Source organism: Panthera onca, chromosome F2 (genome assembly GCF_046562875.1).
Source record: "Panthera onca isolate mPanOnc1 chromosome F2, mPanOnc1 haplotype 2, whole genome shotgun sequence".
Taxonomy (NCBI): domain Eukaryota; kingdom Metazoa; phylum Chordata; class Mammalia; order Carnivora; family Felidae; genus Panthera; species Panthera onca.
Genome location: NC_138356.1, coordinates 69,632,046 through 69,658,319, shown reverse-complemented (window position 1 = coordinate 69,658,319; position 26,274 = coordinate 69,632,046).

The window sequence follows — 26,274 nt, the reverse complement described above, 5'->3', positions numbered from 1 at the left end:
CACTAAAAGGCAGGAGCCCTGGGTCAGCACTGAGGCAAAGGTAGGCTCTGATGCATGGTATGTAAAGCATGTGCCAGTGACTACATTAGGTCCTCCTTCTTCCTACTCTACCCCTGGCCTGAGATGGGGACCGTGAAGGGGGTGTAAGTTTCCTCCACAGTATCTTGAGACGGGTATTATGTTTCCCTCAGGTGCGAATTAAGGCTTTCAGGTTTCTATCAGGTCATTCCTGCCATAGCACCTGTGAAAAGTGTCTACGTGTTGTAATTACAAGTTAAGTAGCAAACAAAACTTCCCCAGACAAGTATTATAATTAGGACCAAAACAAGGGATGCGGTGAATACAATGCTTTTGGGGCTGCTGAAAGCCCACCTTATATTTGCAAACGCTGGTCTGAACCTTCAGCTCTCCTGCTTTAGGAGAAGACCTATTTTTATGCCTAGTGGGTGACTGGATGCATTGGTAGTGGTCAATCAGGTGAAACACTGAATTCATGCCAAACAAGCCCTACCCTCATCTTATGGTGATAGGAAACTGGACACATACACATCCTTCTTGTAAGGAATAAGCTAGTTCCTGAAGGTATGTGGTCCTCCTCCCCAAACTCCTATCTTGGCTGTGGCTATAATCACAAGTTTAGAATATGCTGCAACCATGCTGCCACAAACACAGTGAGGTGGAGAATTCAGCAGAGAAGAGAAGCAGGACAGTCCCATGGAAAGGGTGTGTTCGATCAGGAAGACCCTAAATAATGCACATTCAGGGTCCACTTCACTCTGGGTCCTATGCTATCTCCTTAAATACATATCTTGTATTTTAATCTCTTGCCAGTGCTAATTATAACACCTATTCCAGACACGAGGAAAAGGGCTCAGAGGTTGACTGATGTGTCCAAAATCACAACTTGCCGGGTCATATTTTGGACCCAATTCCATGTTCCTTCTACCATATCACACTGCCTTGCAAATATCTTGCAATATTTATCTTTTAAAAAATATCTTTTAAGTGCTAATGATCACCTTACGATCAACCTCAAAAAACCTACTCCAGTCCAGTGGGCATGGTCTTCATATTGGTAAGGCAGACATAAAGCACATTTTTTTTCCATCGGATACATTTCTTATTTGACTTTAGACAAATAACTGGACCTTGTTTTATACTTCCGTGAAATATGAAATTTAAACTAAGTGACTCCTTAGATTCTCTCAACCCTCATGTTCTAAAATGGAAAGTAACCAGCCCGGAGACATGTTTCATATATTCATACATACTAGGGTTAGTGTTGACATCACTTACTTTTAAGGGGGCTGGAGTCTTCCTGACTGTGGCCTCTGGTTACATTTATCCCATTTTCATTGTCTTTTCTTCATTCTCCTTCTACTAACAGGAAGTTAGTTCTCCTATCTGACTTCTCCCATAACTTTATCCATATCTTGCTTTTGGCAACTGCCACCCTCTGTTTCCTATGATGGTTAATGGTGGGCATATCTTATCTCTCCTACAACCTTGTAAGTTATATGAATTTCCTCTACTTCCTCACAAGGGCTGGTATTCCCCAGGACATCCAGCCCAGTGTCATCCCTAGGGGCGAACACTATTGACATTCTCTATTTGTGTTCAAAATATAAATTTGAAGTATCATAAGATTTTTATCTAATTTAAACTTGAGTTCCACATGCACTATTTGGAACAGGAAAAGAAATAACCCGAGAAGTTAGATAGTGCAAAGTCTGAATAACAACACGTCTGTGGTGTTTTATGGCTGGGCTTTTCTTGTTGTCCGGGCTGAAGGATTCAGTCTTTAAAAATAATTTATAATCTGTCATGGTCTGATGCTGTTGTAAAGTGTAAAAAATGAATTACTAGAAAAATTAAATTTAAAAGATATCAGAATACAAATTCAAAATTTATATTATTAGATTCAACAGAAACAAAGCTACTCTGTCAAATTGCTATAAAGGCACTAAACACTTACTCTCAATTTCTGTGCTTATCTCATGGCCTGGCAACAAATGGCTACTTATAGTAACTCCTGGGCCATGCCTGAAAAAGCAGTATCTACTCTACTGCTTACACAGCAGTTTGAGAAGCCTAATTGGAGCTAGGTTGTATCACCTGGGTGAAAATTTTAGGGATTAGCGGAAGAAGAAACCACTAGGGGCCTTTCTCTCTTAGTTTTTGAAAAGGAAGACCAAGATCAAGGACAAAAAGTCAAGGGAGTTTGTCCTTATGCTTTGTTCTCCACCTGAAGAACCCAGGATCGGAGTCACTTCCCATCAAACCCAAATCTTGGTGGGGCCAGTGCAACAGTCAATGTTGGTTCCATATTCTTTTCTTTGGTTGTTGTTGTTGTTTTTTTTTTTTTTAATATTTATTTATTTTTGAGAGAGAGACAGAGCATGAGCAGAGGAGGAACAGAGAGAGAGGGAGACACAGAATCGAAGCAGGCTCCAGGCTCTGAACTGTCAGCACAGAGCCCAGAGGTGGTGGGTTCGAACTCACAAGGTGAGATCATGCCCTGAGCAAAAGTCAGATGTTTAACTGACTGAGCCACCCAGGTGCCCCGGTTGCATATTCTTAATAACAAAAAGAATTTACTATTTATGTATGAAGTTTAATTACTACCAGCTCATTTGTAAACCTTTCTCTGTTTCTAATTTGTTTGTATTCTATGTTGTTACCCTTCAAGGCACTCTCACAAAAGCATTTATTTAATCCTCCCCAAAAGCCCCTGAGGTAGGTACTAGCATTGTCCTAATCTTGCAGGTGAGAAAATTGGCTCAGAGATGTTAAGTGACTTACCCAGTCACTCAGTTACTCAGCAGTTGAACTGGAATTCGTGCCTGGATGAATCTGAAGACTGTTTTCTGTCTACCAAACCCATTGTTTCTCTAGTTAATCTTCTATTGTAATACTCAGGGAATCTAAGTATATAGGGAAATATAGGGAATTTTTTTTTTCAATAAGCAGGAAGAAAATATCTTCCCAGAAAGCCCTGGAATAAGAATCATAGGCATGTCTCTGTGAATGTTAGATGGTCACACAACCACTGTATTTGTCTTAGAACTTTTACCTCCATAGAGTGTAATCAGATATATAAGTGTCACAGGTAGATTCTTAATAAGTATGCTGCAGGTGCTACACTTGCAACCTCTCATTTATAGACTCTAATTATCATTAATGAATAGTTAACAGTATTCAGTGTGACTGTCGTAAACAATTGAAAAACAGACCCATTCATTACAATGATTCACTTAGTACATGCTAAGGAAACAACTAGTATTTCAACTTCCCTAAAACTGACCACATTTTTCCAAAATTGACCACAAATTTCCAAATTTACTGTGGAAAACATCCATCAAGAGAGGAGAAATGGTTTCAAGAACTACTCGTGTGTTGCAATTGATTTTCTCTCCTCCCCACCTAAATAGGTTTCCAAAGAATGGTGTAGAAGTCTTTGACACAGACTTATGGTGAGAATGTCTTTTTAGAGTCTCCCATGAAACGGTGATAACAGGAAGGATGCTGCTTTCCATGATACTCCAAAGAAACAACGCGCTACATATACGCTGATTCAAGAGTGGGGATTACTGACTATTACTTCAGACTCTCGACCCAGACTTCTCAACTCTCAAACTGGCAGTTTAATCCTTAGCATATAATTTTCCAATAGAAGGGCTCAAATGGCACTGTTTATAGAAGAGGAAACTGAAGGCTCCAGGGGTAAACTGACTTGTCCAAAGTTACATAAATAATTAGTACCAAAGGTGAATTACAACTCTATTTGAATCCACTTGCTACAAAAATCCAAATTTTACTTAACATGTAAACCAACTGAACATGCCTCTATGTTCTATTTCTACTGACAATGACTGAATCTACTTATTTCTCTATCTCTAGTACCAGGTACAGTGCCTAGTACTTAATAGATGCTCAATAAATGTCTGTTACATTGAATTGAATGAGCAAAAATACCAAGGTGGCACCTTTTGAAACTCATTGTGATTATGCACATTTGTAGGCCTTGTCTGAGTGCTGATAAGATGGAACAGAAGCATGTGTAATTCCTCTCGCCCTTTATAATCTTTGCCGTGAAGGAAATATAATAGCACTCAAGATTCCCATGACTACTGTCAGAGGGATGAATGAATCAAAGACCTATAAACTTACTATACAGTGAATATCAGGCCTCGCTTTTGTCATGAATTCATTGTTCCACATTTTGGTTGTCAAGACAGGTATCTCAACTTTGACCTTCTGAGCTAATTAGACTACAAAATAGAAGATGCACAGAAGAAAGAAAGTCAAAATCATGGTAAATTTAAAAGTCCAAATGCAATGGCCTATCACTATTCCGTCATTCAAAGAACCTGGAAGCATTCTTTCTTCCTTGCCTCAGAATTGAAATGTAGGCAAGGCTGAGGAACTGCATATATCACATGGCATTCCCAGTAGCAGGGCTTTTAAATCAAGGTGGTCTTTAACCAAAGCAGCCACTAGGGCTTGTCCAGACCTCATTGACTCCCCATAAACTAGGACAGTGCCTTCACGTGAAGGCACATGTGACTTCTGACTTTCTGACTATCCCAGGGTCTATTTGTGATTCCTGAACATTTCTTCTATTTTCTTGGTTGAAGGGGATAAATCAGTGAGTATAGCCACACGCACACGTGCACACGCACACACAAACACACACACACACACACACACACACACAAACTGAAAAAGTGTTGAGAGGAAATACCTATAGAGAGTTGAAAGCTTTTAACCAAATCTTACAGTGAAGAGGCATTTGATTTCCACTTGCTACTTGATCAGAACATGCCTTTCCCTGCCTCTTCTTAGAAACATAACAGAACCATATGTTGGGCCAGTAACAAAGAATATTATAAGGCAATGTTGTGGGATGGATGAAGGGATTCATGTTACCTGAGCCTTGTAGAGGGTTTCAGGTAATTCCATATATTTTATTTTTTTTTAATTTTTTTAATGTTTATTTATTCTTGAGAGAGAGACACACACAGACAGAGTATGAGTAGGGGAGGGGCAGAGGGAGGGAGGGAGACAGAATCTGAAGCAGGGTCCAGGCTCTGAGCTGTCAGCACAGAGTCTGACACGGGACTCGAACTCATAGACTGTGAGATCTTGACCTGAGCTGACATTGGACGCCAAACTGACTGAGCCACCCAGTTGCCCCTATTTTCAAGAGAGATTCTCTATATTTGCCCACGCATCCATGTTTCTATCTCTCCATCCATCCATCCATCCATCCATCCATCCATCCACCCATCTCTCCATCCATTCACCCATCCATCCATCCATCCATCCATCCATCCATCCATCCACCCATCCATCCATCCATCCATTCATTCATCCATCCATTCATCCATCCATCCATCTCTCCATCCATTCATCCATCCATCCATCCATCCATCCATCCATCCATCCACCCATCTCTCCATCCACTCACCCATCCATCCATCCATCCATCCATCCATCCATCCATCCATCCACCCATCTCTCCATCCATCCATCCATCCATCCATCCATCCATCCACCCACCTCTCCATCCATTCACCCATCCATCCAGCCATATATCCACCCATCTATCCATTCATCCAGTATTTTTGATCCTCCACCTATTTTTGGCCACCTGCCAGTCATAATGCCAGACACAAGGAATAGAGCGATAAACAACATAGACACAATCTTTTGCCTCTAGGAAAGGCTGACATACACACAAACATAATTAAATCAGATTGTGGGGTTGATAAACAGGGACTGCTGTAGGAGCATATAAGAGGTTAAGCTTCCTTGGAGGAAATGATGTTTGATCTGAGTAAAATGGATCAGGAGGTGACAAGCAAAGCCAAAGCCAAACGAAGCCAAACAAAAACACAAAAAAGTAGCAATATATTTGGGATTCCAAGATTAGTATGTGTTGTATGTCAAAGCAAAGGGTCTTGAGAAAATTGTATTATGGGATTTGCAAAGAGTTCATTCTGGTGAAAGGGGAGGAAGTGGTGAACAATGTAGAGAGCACTTGCCTTGGACTCTGCCATTGAAGTAACTGTGTGAACTTCAGGAAATTTCCTTCCTTCCCTGGGCCTCTGCTTCCTCATCTGTCAACCATGGAGGCTTGTTCAGACGACACCTCACATCCTTACAGCTCCTGAAGTTTTATGAAATCTCTTATGAACAATGGACTTCTTAAAATACAGCAAGCCTCTAAACAGGCCAGAAAGCTTACAAGCCAATAACTCAAATGACGCCCTTAGCACAATTGTTCAATAATCAGGTTCATTAGTTTCACTTGCTTCATCTATAGAGTGAGCTTTCTCTTTGGAAGAACTCTATTACAATGTTCTTGTTGTTCTAGAACTGTCTTGAGCCACGGTTGTGATAGAGGGCTGGTGGAGGGCGAGTGGAAGGTGGGAAATAGGAATCCAATGGGAAAAAACTCCTAAATTTTCTTCAGAAAGGGAAAAAGCCAGAGTCAATGTTTCCATGAGGTGGTCTTGGAGAACTCCTTCTTCTTCGAATGTTCCTTCCCCCCCTCCCCCGCCCTTTTGCAGCTCCTCATCCCCACTCTAAAATGACAGAGATATCCCTCACTACAGCAACCTCTTGAAGGCTTGCACAATACATCTTATTAGCAATTGAGTTAGAAGTCTCAGTTTCCTCCTCCATAGAATGGGTATAGGAAAACATAGAATTGTTGCAAGGATTGAAGTAGGTAGTTCGGGTGAAGAACTTACACAGTGACTTGCATTTCCAAGTGCCTTCCATGATTAATTCATTCAATCTTCGCAACAGCCCAGTGAGGTATTGCGGTTATCATCCTCATGCTTTAGGAACAAATAAGGAGGCTCAGAGGTTAAATAACTTGGTCAAAATCATGTGGCTCCTATAGAGTGGTGCCAGGATATTTTCCAGATTTGCCCATCTCCAGAGCCCATGCCCATAAGGGCTATACTAAATGTCTCTTAACAAATGTTGTCATTCTCTTTCCCTATTAACCTGAAGACAATTCACCTTTTGTCCCAATGGCAGAGATGTCGTGCCTTACCTGTGATAACAGGATTTTGTCTCCAGCACTGCACAATGACCCCTACACCAACATCACCCAAAAAAATGAAAGGTTTGGGCTGGGATTTGAGGCCAGCTCCCCTTCATGGGGTCTGGCCATAACTACTGGCTGCTACATGACTAAGTATGATACCCACCCATGGAATCAATGTCGCACCCACCAAGACCTCCTGGTTACTTCAGCTTTCTCCCTCCAGAACAGCTTTGTGCTAATCATGCTTGCTTTCCTGTTTGCATCACAATGGTAGTTTCTATTTTGGATTTTTATTGTTTATTGCAGCTTAGAGAAATTCCTATTCCAGTTCTAATCTGGCCTTGGCCATGTTTCAAAGGCTCCGAAACCTCTAGTCAATCTGGCTTCATTCACCCTCTGGCACCAGCCTGTGTCTTTCCCAGAGAGGAAAACAGGCTCTCTACCCACCCCTTAAAAACAAGTAGGTGAAGAGGGAAAAAAAAAAAAATCTTGGATTATACCAGGAGCAAAGTTGGCTAGGAATAAAACAAATTTAAAATCTAATTCCTGTCTGGTAAAATTAGTTCAAATAATTACCTTCGGATTTCTTTTTTATCTCCAAAATTAGAAGCGTTAATCATCGATGTCATTTTATAAAAACATTTTCGAGTTTACAATTAAAACAATGATACTTTTTGCTTCCACTGTGCATGTAATTGGGAAAGCTCAGCGCCCTCTCTATACTGTACAAACAGCAGAGCAGGTACTCTGGCTGCCTATGAGGGGCCCAGACACAGTCCTCTTACCCTAATATCTGTCCTAATAATGGTATTTTTAGGACTGCATAAATTTTTTAAGACCTCATTTCATCCCATTATTCTCATTATTCTCCTTGAGCATATACATCAACCTGAGGCTCAGAAAATCAAAGGATATTCCTCAAAAACCCAGAGGTAGTTAGGCCCCTCGGGGATGCAAATTCTCAAGTTCTTTGCACGATCCCATGCTGCTGCTTTCTTAGCACTCCTGTGTGTAGGTTCTAATTAAAATAAAATGTTAGATAATATTTATTGAGCACCTACTGTGTGTGAGGCACTCTGCTAAAAGCTTTAGTTGATTTTAAATCACTAAATCTTCACAATAATTGTATGAAATGTTTACTATGATAATTGCTACCTTACAGATGAAGAAACTCAGGTTTCTTCGTCATCATTAGTAATTTCACAAAATCTCACAGACAAATATGGTCAATATTTCAGCATTTTCAAGAAAAGTTCGTATTTTGGGCACTCTTGGAGGCAGTGGGGATATAACGATGAATAAAGTTGACGAAACCCTTTTGCCTTCAGGGAGCTTGTGATCTACTGAATGGAAACTAAATTATACTATGGAAGTATAATACTTAGAATGTTGTGGTTTTAGGTAAGGATCACGGAGAGAAACCAAAGGAAGGACCATCTGAACTCTCTAATTATTGTGTGTGCTCCCTGGTCCCTTCTGGAAGGCCAGGCACTTATGAGATACTGACCATTTTATTCTTTCAGTAAGGGGGAGTCATGTTCAAGGTGGAGTGGGTGGCACATTAGTAAACCTTGTCTGGGTGAAGTCCAAACCTCTAGAGTGAAATCATAGGAGACCATACTGGAAATACGAGTTGATTATACATGGACTGCAAATTCGGTAAAAGGTTTGGAACTTTACTTGGCAAGTAAGAGTGTTTTAAAAAATGGAAATGATTACTTTGGAACTATTTTTCAGAATGACAAGAAGGAGGCAAAGTCCTTAGGTGGAAAGTGTAGAAGACATTTGCAAGGGTTCCTGTCTAAAGTAACACAGTCTTTAAAAGGCCAGTGGAACGAAGACAAAAATCCACCATGGAGAAAGTGTTGAAAGTACTTTGGCAATTGATGATTTGTGAGAAAAGGGAGTGAGGGTGAACACAGGTAAAGAAGTTTAGGTTTACTATGATGCTAACGAAATACAAACTCAGGGCCCCTGACTTGTACAGACCCCCTTCTGAGGACACGGTAAGGACTCCACCAATGTTAACAAGTGTTGCCAATTCAAAGGACATTTACCATAAATCACTTCAAAAGAAAATATAAATGCTGCAAAAAAACTCTGACAGAAGCTTTTCAAACTTGACCAAAAAATTCTTCAAGTTTACATGACATTATCAATGAGCTGAGAAGCTGACAAGCCCAATAAGATATCAATAACAAAAACAAACTGCTACCAACAGTGATAGAAATAAGACTAAGCTATCTTCATTTTTCTCTTTAGAGGGCCAAATAATGTAAAAAAAAAAAGAAAAAAGAAAAAAGAAAAAAAAACACTACAGAGTTGTATCAGGCAGTTACCAATAAAATTATGAGTTACTTTAATGAATGTGACTATAGCACTCATCAGTATTTTTAATCTGTAACTTGTTTCAATTGCTTTCCTCATTCTAAATATTTACTCTTAAACCTAGTTTGTATTCATAATGCTGTATTAAAAAGTTTGTGGGGCGCCTGAGTGGCTTGGTCGGTTAAGCGTCCGACTTCAGCTCAGGTCATGATCTCACGGTCTGTGAGTTCGAGCCCCGCGTCGGGCTCTGTGCTGACAGCTCAGAGCCGGGAGCCTGTTTCAGATTCTGTGTCTTCCTCTCTCTCTGCCCCTCCCCTGTTCATGCTCTGTCTCTCTCTGTCTCAAAAATAAATAAACATTAAAAAAAAAAGTTTGTAAAGCTTCAGGGGCACCTGGGTGGCGCAGTTGGTTAAGTGTCCGATTTGGGCTCAGGTCATGATCTCGCGGTTTGTGGGTTCCAGCCCACTGTTGGGCTCTGTGCTGACAACTTGGAGCCTGAAGCCTGCTTTGGATTCTGTCTCCCTCTCTCTCTGCTCCTCCCCCACTCATGCTTGTGCTCTCTCCCTCTCTCTCTCTCTCTCTCTCTCAAAAATGAGTAAACATTAATTTTTTTTAACTTGTAAAGCTTCAGTTCCCATAAAACCTGGATCTACTGATGCAGATAAATCACAACTCAACAACCTAAGTAACTAGAAGGTGGTAATAGAGACATGTTTTGAGAGGGGAAAAGAATATTCACTGTTATACAAGTTGGCCATAGGAGCATGTGGGATGCTGACGAGGTGATCGGTAGGCAGTTGGGTGTAAGCCCCTTAGGTCAGGAGAGAGTGGGAAAGAGATAATGAGAATACGTGTGGGTAGGTCAACCACATGGTGTTTATAGTTGAAACAATGGAAGTAGCTACAGTCTTAAAGATGAAGCCTTAGAGAAAGAAGGGGAAATTGCCAGGGACAAGAAGCTTCCCAAGATTTTATCTTGCATTGGAAATACAGCCAGACCAAATAACTTCAAGAAACTCTTAGGTAATGTCTAAGCTAGACATGAGTGAGAGCTGGAAAAGTCAGTCAAATATTCAAATTTGTGCCCATATAAGCAAAAATAAGGAATTTGAGGAACTTCCGGATGACATTTAAGTCTCTCTCTTTGTCCTCAAGCACTATAGTATGTAACTCTATTCTTATAGTTGCAGTCAAAAGTCATTCAGAAGATGAATGCCACAGCTTGGTGGAGCAGAAAGATCACAGGATTTGGAGCTACAGAGAAGGGATCTCTGTTCTCAGAAATTCTGCTGGCAAGTGGCAAAGACAAAGCACTATGTTTAGCAAACCCATTTTCCCCTGGGCCCGCAGAAAAACTATATTTCTGTTTCCCCTGCAGTAGGAAGAGGCCATATGCTTGAGTTCTGGTCAATGGAAAGGGAATAGAAGTGATACAGGCCAGCCACTTTAGCCTGTCTTACTTAGAATTTTCCAGAAGATTCTCAAAGCCTTCACTCTTTTTTCTATGTACCTGACACAGATGCTCTTCTTCAGAACACTGAGCTCATAAGATGCTGGAGCCATTAGACAGAAGGGACCTGGGTCCCTGAATCTCTACTTGGAAGGCCACCTGGTAAATATCCAATTAGAATATGATGGGAGAAATAGATCCTTTATTGTGTAGAAATCCTGAGCTTCTAAGGTAGTTTGTCACCAAAGTTAGCCCACCTTCCTACTAGAGCAAGTTGTTTATTTCTTTGAGTCTCATTGTCTTTGAATATTCCACTGGGTTCTCATAATGATCAAATTATATAACATATCTACATATTCACATATTTTGTGCTGATTCTCTCTCCTTTTATCCCATATTTGCGTTCAGATCTGGTCAGGGCTGGCCCACTGAACACCTCCAGGGGGCACTATCCCATTCTATTTTGATGGATAAATGCATAGAGCACAACACGATCCAGGCCTGCTGAAGTTGTGTAGCTCAGCCAAGCTACATAAGGTTTAGAAGGAAAGGCACATTTCCTCCCCACATGTCCATAACAAAAGAATTTGGTCTCATCTTTAATAAAAAGATGAAAGTGACAATGACTTTATAGATAACGATAATTTATAGCTTTTCTATTACGGCTTTATAACTTCCTCATGCCATAAAAAGGAGATTTAATCTTTTCTTTAGACTGTTTGCATATTTTTTCTTCCCTGATAAAAGAAGGCAGCCTTCAAGTATCTCAGCTGATATGAAGTAGGCAAAAGAAAACCTCCTGATCAATATTCAGCTTTGGCACTTATGTATACTTTGTGTTGACTGGGACTTAAGCGCCTACCAGCAACTCTCGCTCCCCAAATCACATATTCTCTTCAGGTCCCTAAGGTTGGAATTGTGTGTGTACCAAGTGGAACTGATTGCTTGAAACTTGAACAGTTCAGAGTTGAATTTCTCTAATTTGGGTAAACACTACCTACCACCAGGCAGTCTGTGTCTTTGAGTGTTCAAAGTCACACAGGAGCCAATATTTTAAGCAATACACAAGGGAGGCATTGCCGCGGGGCCGCGAGGTTCTGAAAGACGGTTTTACTTTGGTGAGCCCACAGAGAGCATGTAACCCCCCAGGAACAAGCTGGTAGAAGCAAGTCGAAAGGCATGTGCTGTTGGGGGATGGTTCCCGCACCCATTTGCCTTCCGTTTGTATGAACATCTGAACAGAAAAAAGAAAAAATGACAACATTACGAGACTCTGGCATCTGGAAATTGTGAGGCATACAGTTTTTATACTAATTTAACGCCTATTCTCACATTACAGTCATGTTTAACAGCTATCCATGTGTCATTCAAAGAGATGCATTGTATGAAAAGAATTTTGGCAGTATAGAACCTCCTGGCTGGAGCATGAGCTAATAATAAATGAAACACTTGTGCACAGACCAGCTACTTAGCATTTATCCATAGCCAGCCTCGCAGAATGGCAGAGTGGGAAGAGGACCAGAACCCAGCTCGCTCCACTCCTTCTATTTAGAATATGAAAAAAACTGAGACTCTAAGAGGGGAAGTGACCAGGCAAGGGTCAAAGGGAAGTGAGTAGAAGCAGCAAAATGCCGGCCCCGGCCCAAGATACATCCTAAAATACCACCCCGTCTCTTTTCACAACAGCAAATTCTCCTTTCATTGCTAAACTTCCCTTTGTACCTGAACCAGACAGGGAACAAAATCAGAGGGGAATCTCAGGTCATCAGACCCATTCGTATTTCGTATGTGATTAGGTAGGTGATTGCTCAGCAAAAGGTGGCTTTTACCTTCCCACAACCACCGCTGGTAAATCTGTAGCCTAAGATCCTAGACTGATAATTTTTGAGACAGTTCTTCAGATCCATATACTATGAATCTTTTTTCCCTCCCTAATTGTTTGTTTAATGGGTATGAGGATGCTGTACTAGAAGCCAAGAGACCTGGTTCTGGGAATCTAACTAACCAGGTATCTGTGGGCAATTTTCATCCTCTCTGGGCCATTTTTCTCACCTGTAAAATGAGAAAGGGTATAGTTAAGGCCTTGTGAGATTCAAAACTTCATAATTAAAAAGGTGTCATCTTAGGTCACTTCCATGACATACATTTTTGAAAGTAAATGTAGTAAACAAGGTGTCAGGGCACTATGCTAGGAGCAGTAGGGAAGAGTGAAAAAAGAAAGACCCAAGTTGTGGGAGTAAGTCTTGGTCCAGGGGAACAATACCACAAAGACTGGTAAAGAGGCCAATGGGATACCACAAAGCGATACATGATTACGTGCCAGGAGAACGCCTTAGGAGCAAACTTCCTTGTGTATAAACAATGCAAGAACCAAGCTAGACAGATTCCAATAATAATTTTAAAATAGAAATTAGTTTTGCCAAGTATTTATTTTATTTTAAGCATAATGCATGTGTAAACTCAGTTAATCCTCATAATTGTATGAAACACACATTATTATCTTCATCATCCATGTAAGGAAACAATAGCAGAAAAAGGATAATTAACTAGCCCAAGGTCACAGTTGGTTGAGTCACTGTTCAAATCCAGAAACTCCTCAGTTTTGGAGTCAAAGCTCTTAATCACTCTGGAAAGTTCTTATGACAGAGAAGGAACAAGAAAACACAATGATGAGGTCTGGACAGCCACCTGGACTGAAGCAGTACTCTAGGTGACAGTAATAGCCATTGTGCCTCGAGCACCTATTTTGTACCGTGCCCTGTGTTAAGTGTTTTGTCTACGTGACCTCATTCAGTCTCTCCCACCCGATCATTCATTCAACAAATATTCATTGATGGTTTACAAATTCAGTACCTTTGTGCAAGAAACTATGAGGAAAGTGCTGTAATTACTCACATCTTATTGATGAGGGTGGCTCAGAGACACTGTGTATCTCATCCAGGGCCAAGGTCTGACCCCAAAACCTGGGCCTCCATTGTAGGTAAAAGGCCTTTGATGCCATTTAGACTCTAAAAAATCACTTGTAGTCTGGGACACTTTTTCTTTGTATTATTAATTTGGTACCAGTGACTCCTCTAATCGGTCATTAAAGACATTTTCTAGTTTTTGGTTTGTGTGTGTGATGAGAGAAAGTCAACGGGAAGGCAAAGTTGCTGGAGAAATTGACAGAAAAGGAATTATTCCAATCCTCCATCACCTGGCAGTCCACTACCTTTTGCTGTCATTGCCTGGCTGTCACTGCAGAGGTGAGGAGCAGGGAGGTGGGGGAGGGAATGGTGAACGGCAGCATAAGCAGGTGGAGATGCACTGAGGTCAAATGGAGAGAATGTGTTCAAGGCCACAGGGTGAATCGCCAATGAGAAGTGACTGGCAAGGTGTCAGGCCTTCTGGAAAAAGAAAGACCCTTGGGTCATGCTGAGCTGCAAACTCACCTAGAGTCAATCACTCTCATTGATTTGTTGACAGTCTGGGAAGTTCTATGTACTTAAGGCCCAGCCCAGGCCCAGCTTCAAGTAGAAAAAGGCTTTTTGTACCACAGCAAGTCAATGAAGAAGGCTAAAAATTAGAACTGAGTTTATTAATAGGGCCTTTAGAGGAAATGGCCATTCCTTATATAGACCTATGCAGTTTTGTAGTACTTTCCTATCCATGATGTTAGACAACTCTGTGGGGAATGACTTACACAGGCTCATAGCATTGGGTCCTGAACCAGAACATGAGACTTCATCTTAGCAATCTCACTTCTCCAAGGAGAACCCTCCTATTTCAACAGGGCCTAATCCGAGGTTTTTCGACATAAAATCCCAAATCACACTGAAATCTAAATGTGTGTCACGCTCATTACCACATGCATACCTAAACATGGCTGAACAGGAATGAGTCTCTCTCATCAGCTGTATTTCAACCAGCCCTGAGGACTCCTTCAGAAAGAGATGTCTGAGTCCTAACCACTAGCACCTGTGAATGTTGCCTTATTTGGAAATAGATGTAAGAGCACTATGTTTCTCTGATATGCCTTAACTGTCTAACTGTATGAGTACAGTGGCAGAAACAAAGATGCATAGCATATTGTGGATATACAGAGGATTAGGCATAATGCTATTAAGGCTCATAGTGTAGTACTTGTCATATAGGAAAGACTTGAATTTGGAAACTATTATGTAATGCTAGGAACGGGGCATATTCACCCCTCTCACCATGCTCCTCTGCCCATGTCCATTGCTAATTCCTCCTTAAGTTTTAAATGGGATCGGTCAAAGCCTGGGGCATTCATTGAGCCATGTTTTAATTGTGAACAGAGCTGCTGTCTTAAAGTTCAAAGCTCAGGCACAATCTTAAAAATCTTCTTACTCCTTAGAGGACCCGCTGAAGACAATGAGACATGAGTATGGTTTCTTATGATGTCTGGAGATTCAGTAGAATGTCTTAGGAATCAATGACCTTTCCTAAGGTCCATCCTATAGGAAGGATACAGGGCCATACAGAAAGAAGGGGATGATCTTACTCATCACTGGTATTCTCTATATAGAATACTTTACAGTGTGTAAATTACCCCTCATCATCGTGTGGTCTTTTTGGTTGTTACCACGTCATTGTCTTAACAAACAGGGAAGATAATTACTCATCTGTGATGGACTGAAAAATGTTCCCCCCCCTCCACCAAGGTGTCCCCATTCCTAATCCCTGGAATCTTTGAATGTGCCCCTTACATGGTAAAAGGAATTTTGCAAATGTGACTAAATTAAGAATATTAAGCTAATCCTAAATTATCCAGGTGGACCTGATATAGTTACAAGGATCCTTACAAGTGGGGGGGGGGGCAGGAAGTCAGGGAGGAGAGAAGAGTTCACACTGCTAGTTCTGAAGATAAAGGAAGGGGTAGCAGGTCAAAGAATGCAGGCATCCTTCAGTAGCTGGGGAGGCAACGGGAAAGATTTACCCCTGGAGCCCTTAGAAGGAATACGGCTCTGCCAACACCTTAATTTTAGACTTCTATCATCCAGAACTATAATATAATCAATCTGTGTTGTTTGAAGCCACTACAATTGTGGTAATCTGTTGTAGCAGTAATAACAAACTAATATACAGTCTAAAGCATTTTGAAAGACAGAAAGCCCTTTGAAGAAGCACATTATGCCAAATCTGGAATCATATGGACCATCTGGGTCAAATAGAGGACATCAAGACCTGTGCTTAAGTGTCCCAGAATACTGGCCCAGGAGATCCAAGCACATCTTCACTTTTCTAAGAATATTTCCTATTAAGTAATTGACAATATGGAACTTTCACAAAAATCTATTCCTTTCTTCTTTCCTTCCATCCTCCCTTCTTTTCTGAAACAGATAGATGGGTATGTAGGTAGATAAGTAGATAATAGATAATAGATAATACATAGATAAAGCCTTTTGTGCACTTCATAAAGCAAAGTTCTTGCCTTCAAGAAGCTTACCTGGGATGAGATGAGATTGAGGGGGTTTGAACAGTCAATAAATATACATCTAAATAGGGTTAAGGAAAAGGGAACCAGAGTGTTGTGGGGAAGCAATTGACCATTAGCAATATCCCAGATAATCCTTAAGCTATAGTTGGCCTGGCTGGTGACTTCACTTACAAGAAGATGTAACTCTGAACGTGCCACCTCTCACATGATGTCTTTGGAGGGCAAGTTCTTGATAACATCAGTGAGTTCCAACTCTGCTTCACCTGTGCCCAATTCCTTGGAGTCAATGGAACTAGCAGTTTGGGACTAAGATGAGAACAGAAGCTGGAATCTGGGCATGGCCTTGGCCCTCCCACTTCTTTTTCTTGTTCTCTTAACCCCATCTTCTTGGCTTTGATAGGAATGGTTAACAGCTTGGAGGTGAGGGGATTAATTGTCAAAAGGAGGAGATCAAGTAAATGAGCAGTATTTCTCCGTCCCAAATGCCAGTGGGGATGTGATGGATGTGAAGGTCTGCAGCTTGCTGTAGGTGGGCAATTGCACATGAATAAAATTGCAAGGAGGAAAGAGTTCAGCTGGGACAGTAAATAGATACACAAGAACATCTTGATACCTTCAACATTTTGAGATCAATGGCTTCCATTGCCTGCCACATATGGGTAGGAGGGCTCTCATACATGCACATTTTTATGAATCCCCCAGGATTCATAGTTTTATGACATATGAGAGGCATATTGTTGCTTTCTTAGTACCCTTAAAAACCATCTGAAATAGAAGACAACTGCACTTAAATTTCTGTTAAGTTAGATTCCCTAATTTAACAGAAAATGCTATCTAATAGCAATAGCAAGCACTAAATGGGTTGTATACGGCTGTAGCTATTAGGAGTTCCCAGGGAGCCTCAGTGTGCAAAACCCTCTGCCTTCACAACCATTGATCCTCATTCACTTAATTAAAGGCGGATTGCATCTTTACAAACTTACTTGTCTTCAGTGTCCTCACCTCTTCCAGTTTTTCTAGATTACCACAGTCGATTTTGAAAGCTACCAGGACTTCCTCCTTAGCTCAGGGATTAGAACATAAAGAGAGGCTCATTGAAGTTATTTTCCTTTCCTAAGACACTTAAGATTTGACATTAACCCTTAATAAGATAATTTGCATTTTATGTAAAAGGTCATGGAGAGAGGCTCAATGAAATACAGAAAGCTGCTCTTAGTGGAATTTCAGGATGAAATGAAAGGACCTTCCTGGTATTTGTCAAAATACACCATGAAGTGACTGGTGACTTGGCCCAGATGTAGGACTGGCTTGCATTCTGGGCTTCCCAGTGGAACAAATGAGCTTATGTTGACTACTTTAATTATCATTTATTTATTTATTGGTATGGATAAAGGGAATTCAAATACCCAGCCTTCACTCATTTCTGACTTAGAGGTGCCTAGTATTTACCAAACCTGGGGCTGCACACTCTCATAGACTCTATAGCTTCATTTTCATAACAATTCTGTGAAAGACATATAATGTCCCCCAAAATTAGAGAGGAAGAAAATCAAAACCCAAAGGAAGTCAGTAACTTCTCCCCTCCCCCCACCAACCATGAGGTCAGTACTTCAGAGTCAGATTCAATCAGGCCATTTGCTTCTAACTCAAATATCTCCTGCAGGAGACCCCAGCTGCCTCCCTTAGAAAACAAGTTATATCTTTTCCACTCATGATCACCCTTTTCTTCTTCATCTTCCTTCTCAGTTATCATTTATTAGGTGCTCACTATACGCCTGACAGTGCACTAAGCATGTTGCATGACTAATTTTATTTTTACCATGGGAAAGGTAATTTCATTACCTTCTCCATTCTGCAGATGAGGAAATTATGGCTGTTTACATTCGATTGTGTAATTATAACCTTATTCTGACATACAAAGACAGGACCAATGGGCGCTCCTGGTCTATTTCCATATCTTTGTAATGTCAGCAGTGTATCAGGTGTAGACGGTTAAGTGTATCTTAAAGTTTTCTAGGTATGATAGAGATACGTTATGTCTCCTTTTGCATGGCTTTTGCATAAACAATTTATTATCTGTCAGTTCCTCCTGACTCTTAGCCAAATTCTCTCCTGCTATAATAAAAGACCGTTTCATCTTATTTGGCCCCCAGAAATGGCAGAAGTTGGTGTTGCCTACCTTCCCTGCCTTCTTCAAAAGATAGACTTCATGTGTTCCTGTGACACGTCAGCTGTATGGCACGTGGCAATCATTACAGCTCCCGGGAAAACTCATACTATGAATAAAAGTAATGTGAGAGGAAGAGGGGGCTTTTGTTCCTTAACTGGACTGTGAAGTTTAGGGTAAGAAATAGAACATCTTTTTAGGGTCATTCTCCAGAAACCTGTGGAGTTGCTATTGCACCAATCAAGAACGTGTGGTCATTTTTCTGCCTCCAAGGTGCAGTTGCTGATGTGTATCTGTTTCTGCCCTGGCACAAAATAGACCAGAACAGAAAGTTTGCATCTTGGCCCCTCCATGGGAGCATTCAACAGAACCCTTGGTTAAGTGAACAAGAGGAGCCAGACTTCTCCCAAAATTGCAGGTGCCTATGAGGCTCTGGCGATCCTCTCATAGGTTCTGAGTGCAGAAGCTGGACAGTATTAGAAATAGATAACTCCAAGATTATAAGACAAGAGTCCCACTCTCAGTTGCTCAAAGTCTCATAATCCAATTTAATTCAATTCACAGACATGTGCTGGGTACATATGTTGTGCCATTGACCATGCTTGCTTCGGAGGTAGGCAGATAATTAAAACTTAGCACCTACTCTAAAGGAGAGAATGGATATGTGTCTGCACTAACAAAAATACAGGGAGAAAAGTGACAAATTCCAGAGAAAAGTTAGTAATGTGCAACTGTCATACTTGGTGAGGGAGTGATTGATTCTGAGTTTGTGGAGGAGAAGAAATTTGCAAGGGGCTTTCAAGGATGGGGAAGATTTCAACACTCAGAAAATGTTCCTCTGGGTGGAGAAAATAGCAAGAACTAAACCAAAGAGAAAAAGGAACTTGAAGCACAGTGGGGTGTGTGATTTGGCTCAAGCATCTAGTACTGAAGGGTCAGAGTGGAAAAGCAGCTAGAGAGACAGATGGATTTAATCTCCTTATTTTTTTTTTTACTTGAATGCAGGTTGGAAGTTTGGATTTCATCTATCGACCCATATAAAAGCCACTATAGCCAACATATAAGAAGATATATACATATTGGAGATATGTCTACAAATATCCAATATACTGATATATATATATATATATATATATATATATATATATATCTTTAATAATCTTTAATATAGGGAACATATATCCAATATGTATGTGTGTGTATATATATATATATATATATATATTCAATATAGGGAACCATTATGATCTTTGATGAAGGGATTAGTATAATAACGGAGCAGGGAATGCACTTTATCCCAGACATCTTGCTAGTTGCTTGAAATACATGACATCAATAATAATCCTACTAAGGAATCTATATATACTTAAAAAAATAGAAATACTGAAACCTAGGGGTCAGGGGGACTTGTATCTTGAAAAGTAGGCCTTCTGAATCATGTATATTTGACTGTAAAATCATTTCCTCTTTCTTCAATATTATTCTGTAGTTTGGGAAACCAAATGGCAGGTGTGTGAGCAAGGATTGAAATGTGATGTAGGCAGAGACCAGAGGAAGGAAGACAGGAAATCAGTGTATATAGTATGGGCACTGAAGACAGGGAGGAGGGTGACAAGGGATGTGGAGGAGAGAGAACATATTGAAATGATGTCCTCAGACAGCCCTGAAGGGTTGGCATGTGATTGGCCATGAAAGGGTAAAGGGGGTAGGAGAAATCAATACTGTTTCAAAGCCTGGGGTATAGAGAAGTCTTGAGGGTTTTTAAGTGCCCTTGAGGCCCTGGCATTCCAAAGCTATAAGTCCCTGGAATCTTGTGAGCACTCACCAGGGCATCCTTTGACTTCAAGTCAGTGGGACTAGACAATTTTCTAGGCATGGCTATAGAAAGCTACAGGCCAGACTCACTAGCCTGTCTCCACAGGGTCTCTCCAAAGATCTACGAGAGCTTTGCAGAAAGTCATCCATTTTCTCTGCCAGCTCCTTTAAGGCCTAGAGGCTGGGACATCTTGCTGTCACCAACCCAGCTGTGAAGTCCAAATGCCAAGGGAATTAGTTCTGCTTCCCTCTGGAAGGAAAAGGGGAATCAAGGCACCCAGTGACTGAGAGTGCTTGTTTGTATCTAATTTATTACCACTTCACTGCCCGGAAGCATGTGGGAGTATGTGAGGGAAGTCTCCCACTGCTATGCTCAAAGCGAATGCTTCAGGGACTTTGGGGGCCCAGGCAAAAGGAACCATCTGATGATTACAGACATTGCCTCAAAGATGGAATCACCACTAGTTAGCTCATTAGGGCTCTGGAGGCGACATAATTTATAAGCCTGTTGTGCACAGTATTTTCACAGACTCACAAAGCAAAACCTGAAAGAATGATTTGTTTCTTTTATCCTCTATGACTAATACAGAAGGAAATAAAGCAGTAGAGACATGTCTTCTCGACTCCAAATGTCCATGCCAATCACAATGAATCGTTTTGCTATATGGGACTTTAGATTACACATTATCAATAAGGCATTTTGTGGGCAAACAGCTGAAAGCTGGAAGGTTTTTTTTTTTTCCCCCTTAAGGGGTCATGAGAATAAACTCACATGGTAAAGGAGAGAATTCAATTCATTATTTTAATTAGGCACCTACTGGAGGTGGTGATAGATTAAATGAACATAGCCTCATCCATAAAGGATTTTCATTTCAGCAAAACCAGACAAAGCAGGTATTTATCAGCAAAACTGACCAGGGTTGTAATGGAATGGATGAAAACAGTGCATACTTGCAAAGCATAGAATATGAGCTCAGTGGAGGGAAAAACAAATTTTGTTTGATGATGGTTCCACAGAGGGGGTGACATTTAACCTTGATCTTGACAAATAAATAATGGCTAGAAAAGATGTCCCAGGCAGAGGGAACAGCTTGTGCAAAGGCTTGCCTCATCTCCTCTAGGTGAGCATCACTGGTGCACATCTACTAGAAAATACAGAAACATAGGCCCCTCTGCACTTACTATAACGGTCTGATATTTAGCAACTCACAGAACTTCTGCTAGGCTGTTTCCAGATTTGAGTTGTCTCTTCTCCTTTAAAATTCCTTCACCCATAGCATTTTTGACATGGTATACTTAAAGTACTTCACAAAATCATGATATACAAGGAGAATTTAATCACGTTACTTCTATTGGGATGCTTCTTCAGGCATTTGTTCAAGCTGTTAGATATTTATTAGAGGCCTTGTACATATAAAGCACCATGGCAATAAGATCTAAGATGTAAGGCATTGATCCTCAAGTAACATAAAGTCTAGGTGTGGAGATAAGTCATAGACATATTAATCATAAAAGACTTAAAGAGATCAGAACAAGGTGAGGTGGGCTCATGTAGCTGATGGATTCCCACACCAGTTAAACTGACAATTATGAGTACAGGGAGAAAAGGAAGTATTGTGAAAAGGGGAGAAACAAATAAAAGTTTAAATATTTAATGAGCACATTTCCCTCCCAAAGGATTAAGTCATATTTTGCTGGAAAACAGGGGCAATGACTAATTGATGGCCCCATCTTACCAGAAGGAGAATGGGAAAGAAGGAAAGCCTACATTCTAAAATCAATGTAAAGGAAGAAAGCTGTGTTCAGCATGAATTCCCCTTGAAAATCTACTGGGAATTTTGAGAACCAGTGTGCCTACAATTCTGTTATGCCTAACAAAACCAGTTAATTTCTTCAGTTTTAAGGAGATTGTCATTTCTTGGGTTGAGCAATGAAGTACTGGGCTCAGAGCTGTACAAAAATAATACAAATTGTAAGATACCAGAGCCATACCAAAATGCAGAAGATGATCACAATGAGAGACCAAGAGGCTTGAACATTTGAGATTACCAAAGGTAAGAACAGATTCCAAATCACAGCTACAACCCCTTGAGGATATGCTTGTGGAGTTAAATCATTTTAAAATTACATTGTCATTTTTGTTTGAAAAGTGTCTGTTCATGTCTTTTGCTCATTTCTTTACTGGATTATTTTTGGGTTTTGGGCATTAAGTTTGGTAAATTATTTATAGATTTTGGATACTAAGCCTTTATCTAATATGTCATTTGTAAATATCTTCTTTCATTCTTTCAGTTGCCTTTCAGTTTTGTTGATTGATTCCTTCACTGTGCAGAAGCTTTTTATCTTGATGATGGCTAACAAACACATGAGAAAATGCTCAACATCACTCATCATCAAGGAAATACAAACCAAAACCACAATGAGATACCACCTCACACCTGTCAGAATGACTAAAATTAAAAACTCAGGCAACAACAGATGTTGGTGAGGATGAGGAGAAAGGGAACACTTTTGCACTGCTGGTGTGAATGCAAGCTGGTGCAGCCAATCTGGATAGTAGTATGGGAGTTCCTCAAAAAAAAAATAAAAATAAAAACAGAACTATCCTACAACCCAGAAATTACATTACTAGGTATTTATCCAAAGGATACAAAAATGCTGATTTGAAGGGGCACATGCACCCCAATGTTTATAGCAGCACTATTAGCAATAGCCAAATTATGGAAAGACCCCAAATGTCCATCAACTGATGAATAGATAAAGAAGATGTGGTATGATGTGACAAAAGGGGCTACCATATAATGACCATATAATTTCTGGTATGTCGTCTGCCATCAGAGAGATGGAACATTGGTAATCATGTTAGAAAAAGATCTTTATTTTCCCTTTCAAAATAAACACTTTGTCTCCTCTCTAAAAAAAAAAAAAAGAAGATGTGTATATATACATATATATGAATACTTATACATGAATATAAATATGAATATATATAGGAATATTATATATAGGAATGTATATATATACATATAGGAATATTATATATAGGAGCATAAATATATATATATATATTATATATATATAATATATATATATAGGAATGTTACTCGGCAATGAAAACGAATGAAATCTTGCCATTTGCAACAACATGGATGGAACTAGAATGTATTATGCTAAGCAAAATAAGCCAGTCAGAGAAAGATAAATACCATACCATATGATTTGGCTCATGTGGAATTGAAGAAACACAACAGATGAACATAGGGGAAGGGAAGGAAAAATAAGATAAAAACAGAGGGCGACAAGCCATAAGAGACTCTTAAATACAGAGAACAAACTGAGGGTTGCTAGAGGGTGTTTGGGTGGGGGATGAGCTAAATGGGTGATGGGCATTAAGGAGGGCACTTGTTGGGATGAGCACTGGGTGTTATAAGCAAGCAATGATTCACTAAATTCTATCCCTGAAACCATAGTACACTAAATGTTAACTAACTTGTGTTTAAATAAAAATTTAAAAAACCCACAAAATTACATTGTCATTTTAAAATTATCAGTTTCTATCTTTTTTGACAGACCCGAGTGAATGTGGTTGTCAGGTAAGTTACAATGCACAGAAGAGACAAGTCTGCAGTATTGCAGGGCAGAGATGTAGAAAGAGTACTAGGCTTTGAGCTAGGGAATCGGAGTGCAACTCTCATCATCAACAAGTAAATGAGTTTGCACATATTGCCCAATCACTCTGAAATTCAGACTCCTCACCCACAAATGAATGAAGTATTATAAGATGGTATCTAGGTAGACTTTTATCCCTAGTATTCAGTGATTTCCTCATATTATCAGAAAAGCTTCTTGTAATCAAGTCATTGGCTTGTGGGCTATATTAGATTGGTGATTATACTGGAAATTATATGGAACATTTTCTTCCAGCTGTATTTTAAGAATCAATTCAGATTCTAAACTCCATGTTTTTTCAAACCTATTGCACTGACAAAGAAAAATTCTTGAATCTCTGAAGGGTAGGTGTTAGACAACTGGCTCATGCAAGTGTCTAGAATTCAGCTATTCTAAGAGCACCAGTACAGTAACAGCTGATAAAGAGTGATGGTGAAAACCCCATTGTTTAATTCATCAAAATTAGGCCCAAGAGAAAGCAATGGGATTGAGAAACAGCAGTGATGCAGAGGCCAGAGTCTAGAATCCAGAATCCAGGATCCAGAATCTGATGGTCTGGTTTAAGTCCCAGCTCTACACATCTAGCTGCACCATACAAGGCAATTTACTGAGTCTCTGTCATTCCTACTTTCCTGTTCTGTAAAATAGAATGAACGAAGATGATGGGGCACCTGGGTGGCTCAGTCAGTTGGGCGTCCGACTTCAGCTCAGGTCATGATCTCACTGTTCATGGGCTCGAGCCCCGCATCGGGCTCTGTGCTGACAGCTCGGAGCCTGGAGCCTGCTTCGGATTCTGTGTCTCCCCCTCTCTCTGCTCCTCCCCCACTCACGCTCTGTCTCACTCTCTCTCAAAAATAAATAAACATTAAAATTTTTTTTAAAAAAGAACAAACGATGATTAAATTCATAATGGCAATAATGGTGTGACTCATAGCGTTGTGGTAAAGTTTGTACAAAAAGAGGTACATGAATATTCGTAGCAACAAGAACACTGGAAGGTTTTGAAGGTGACATCCCCCACAAGTCCTAGCATGACTGAAATGCTGACTGAAAGTTAACTGATTGATGGCTCTTCTAATTTCCTTAAGCCTACGAAAATGCTGTGGACATTTAACAAATATAATCAATTCATGAATGACAAATTTCAAACTCCCCTTTACCAGGTTTAATGGTGTGCCCCTAACCAGTGACAGGACCCTGTTTCTGCTGTTCCTATTTTCAGCAGCTATCACCTGGCTATCTAGAGCAGAGATAACTAAGGAAGGATAAAGACAGGAAAAAGGATTTGGATGGCTTTAGATAAAAGGGCATTGTGTCTGGCAGGACCCCATCTCTATGGCACAGACATCACAAGGGGTGTTTTTGGTCCACCCAGACATGAAGTCATTTAAGTGGGATGCTGAGCCAGTGACTTATCTTCACAGACAGAGTTCACACAGAGTTATTTCTGTTTGCGACACCATTGTTACTAAGAAAGGGTTTTTAGGACTGAGATTCCTTATGCTATAGATAAAAGGTCCCCAAAATATGACATCACTTGGCCAATCTCCAGCCAAAATGTCAGAAAGACTGTTTTAGAAAATAATGCCAGAGATTTTATACCTCTTATGTGCCTATTTGAACTGAAGAGCCCCAGGGGAGCCGTGTCAAAGTCAGCACGTGTGGCCTACACCATCTCCCCACATCCCACACACAAGTTCCCTATCTTTTCCCTCCTGCAATAGTTCCTCTGATCCATGGGCACACTCGTATTACAGAATGAATATTCTCCTTCCTCCTAGTGAAGACAAAGCAATCGTATGGCACAGTAATCAGCACAGTCTAGGTCAGGGGTCAGCAAGCATTTCCTGAAAAGGGCCAGATAGTGTTTCAGACTCGGTGGTCCATTTACAGTCTATGATGACAACCCCTATTCCTCCTCCATCCTTTCTTCCTCTGCCTCCTCCTTCTCCAACCCTTTAAAATTATAAGAAAGGTTCTTAGCTTACAGGCTATAGAGACATACAGCGAGTTGGATTTGGCCTGCTGACCATTTGTATGCCGACACCTAACCCAGGTGGTGAAATACTAAAGAGCAATAGTGGTAATACAGAATTACAGGATTTCTGTTCGGATATAAAAAGTTGGGGGCACCTGCGTGGCTCAGTCAGGTAAGCGTCTGGCTCTCGGTTTCAGCTCAGGTCATGATCTCAGAGTTTCATGAGTTCAAGTCCCAAGTGGGGCTCTGAGTTGGCAGCATGGAGCCTGCTCGGGATTCTCACTCTCTTTCCCTTTCTCTGCCCCTCCCCCACTGGCACTGTGTCTTTCTCTTTCAAAATAAAGAAAAAAGCTTTTAAAAAGGA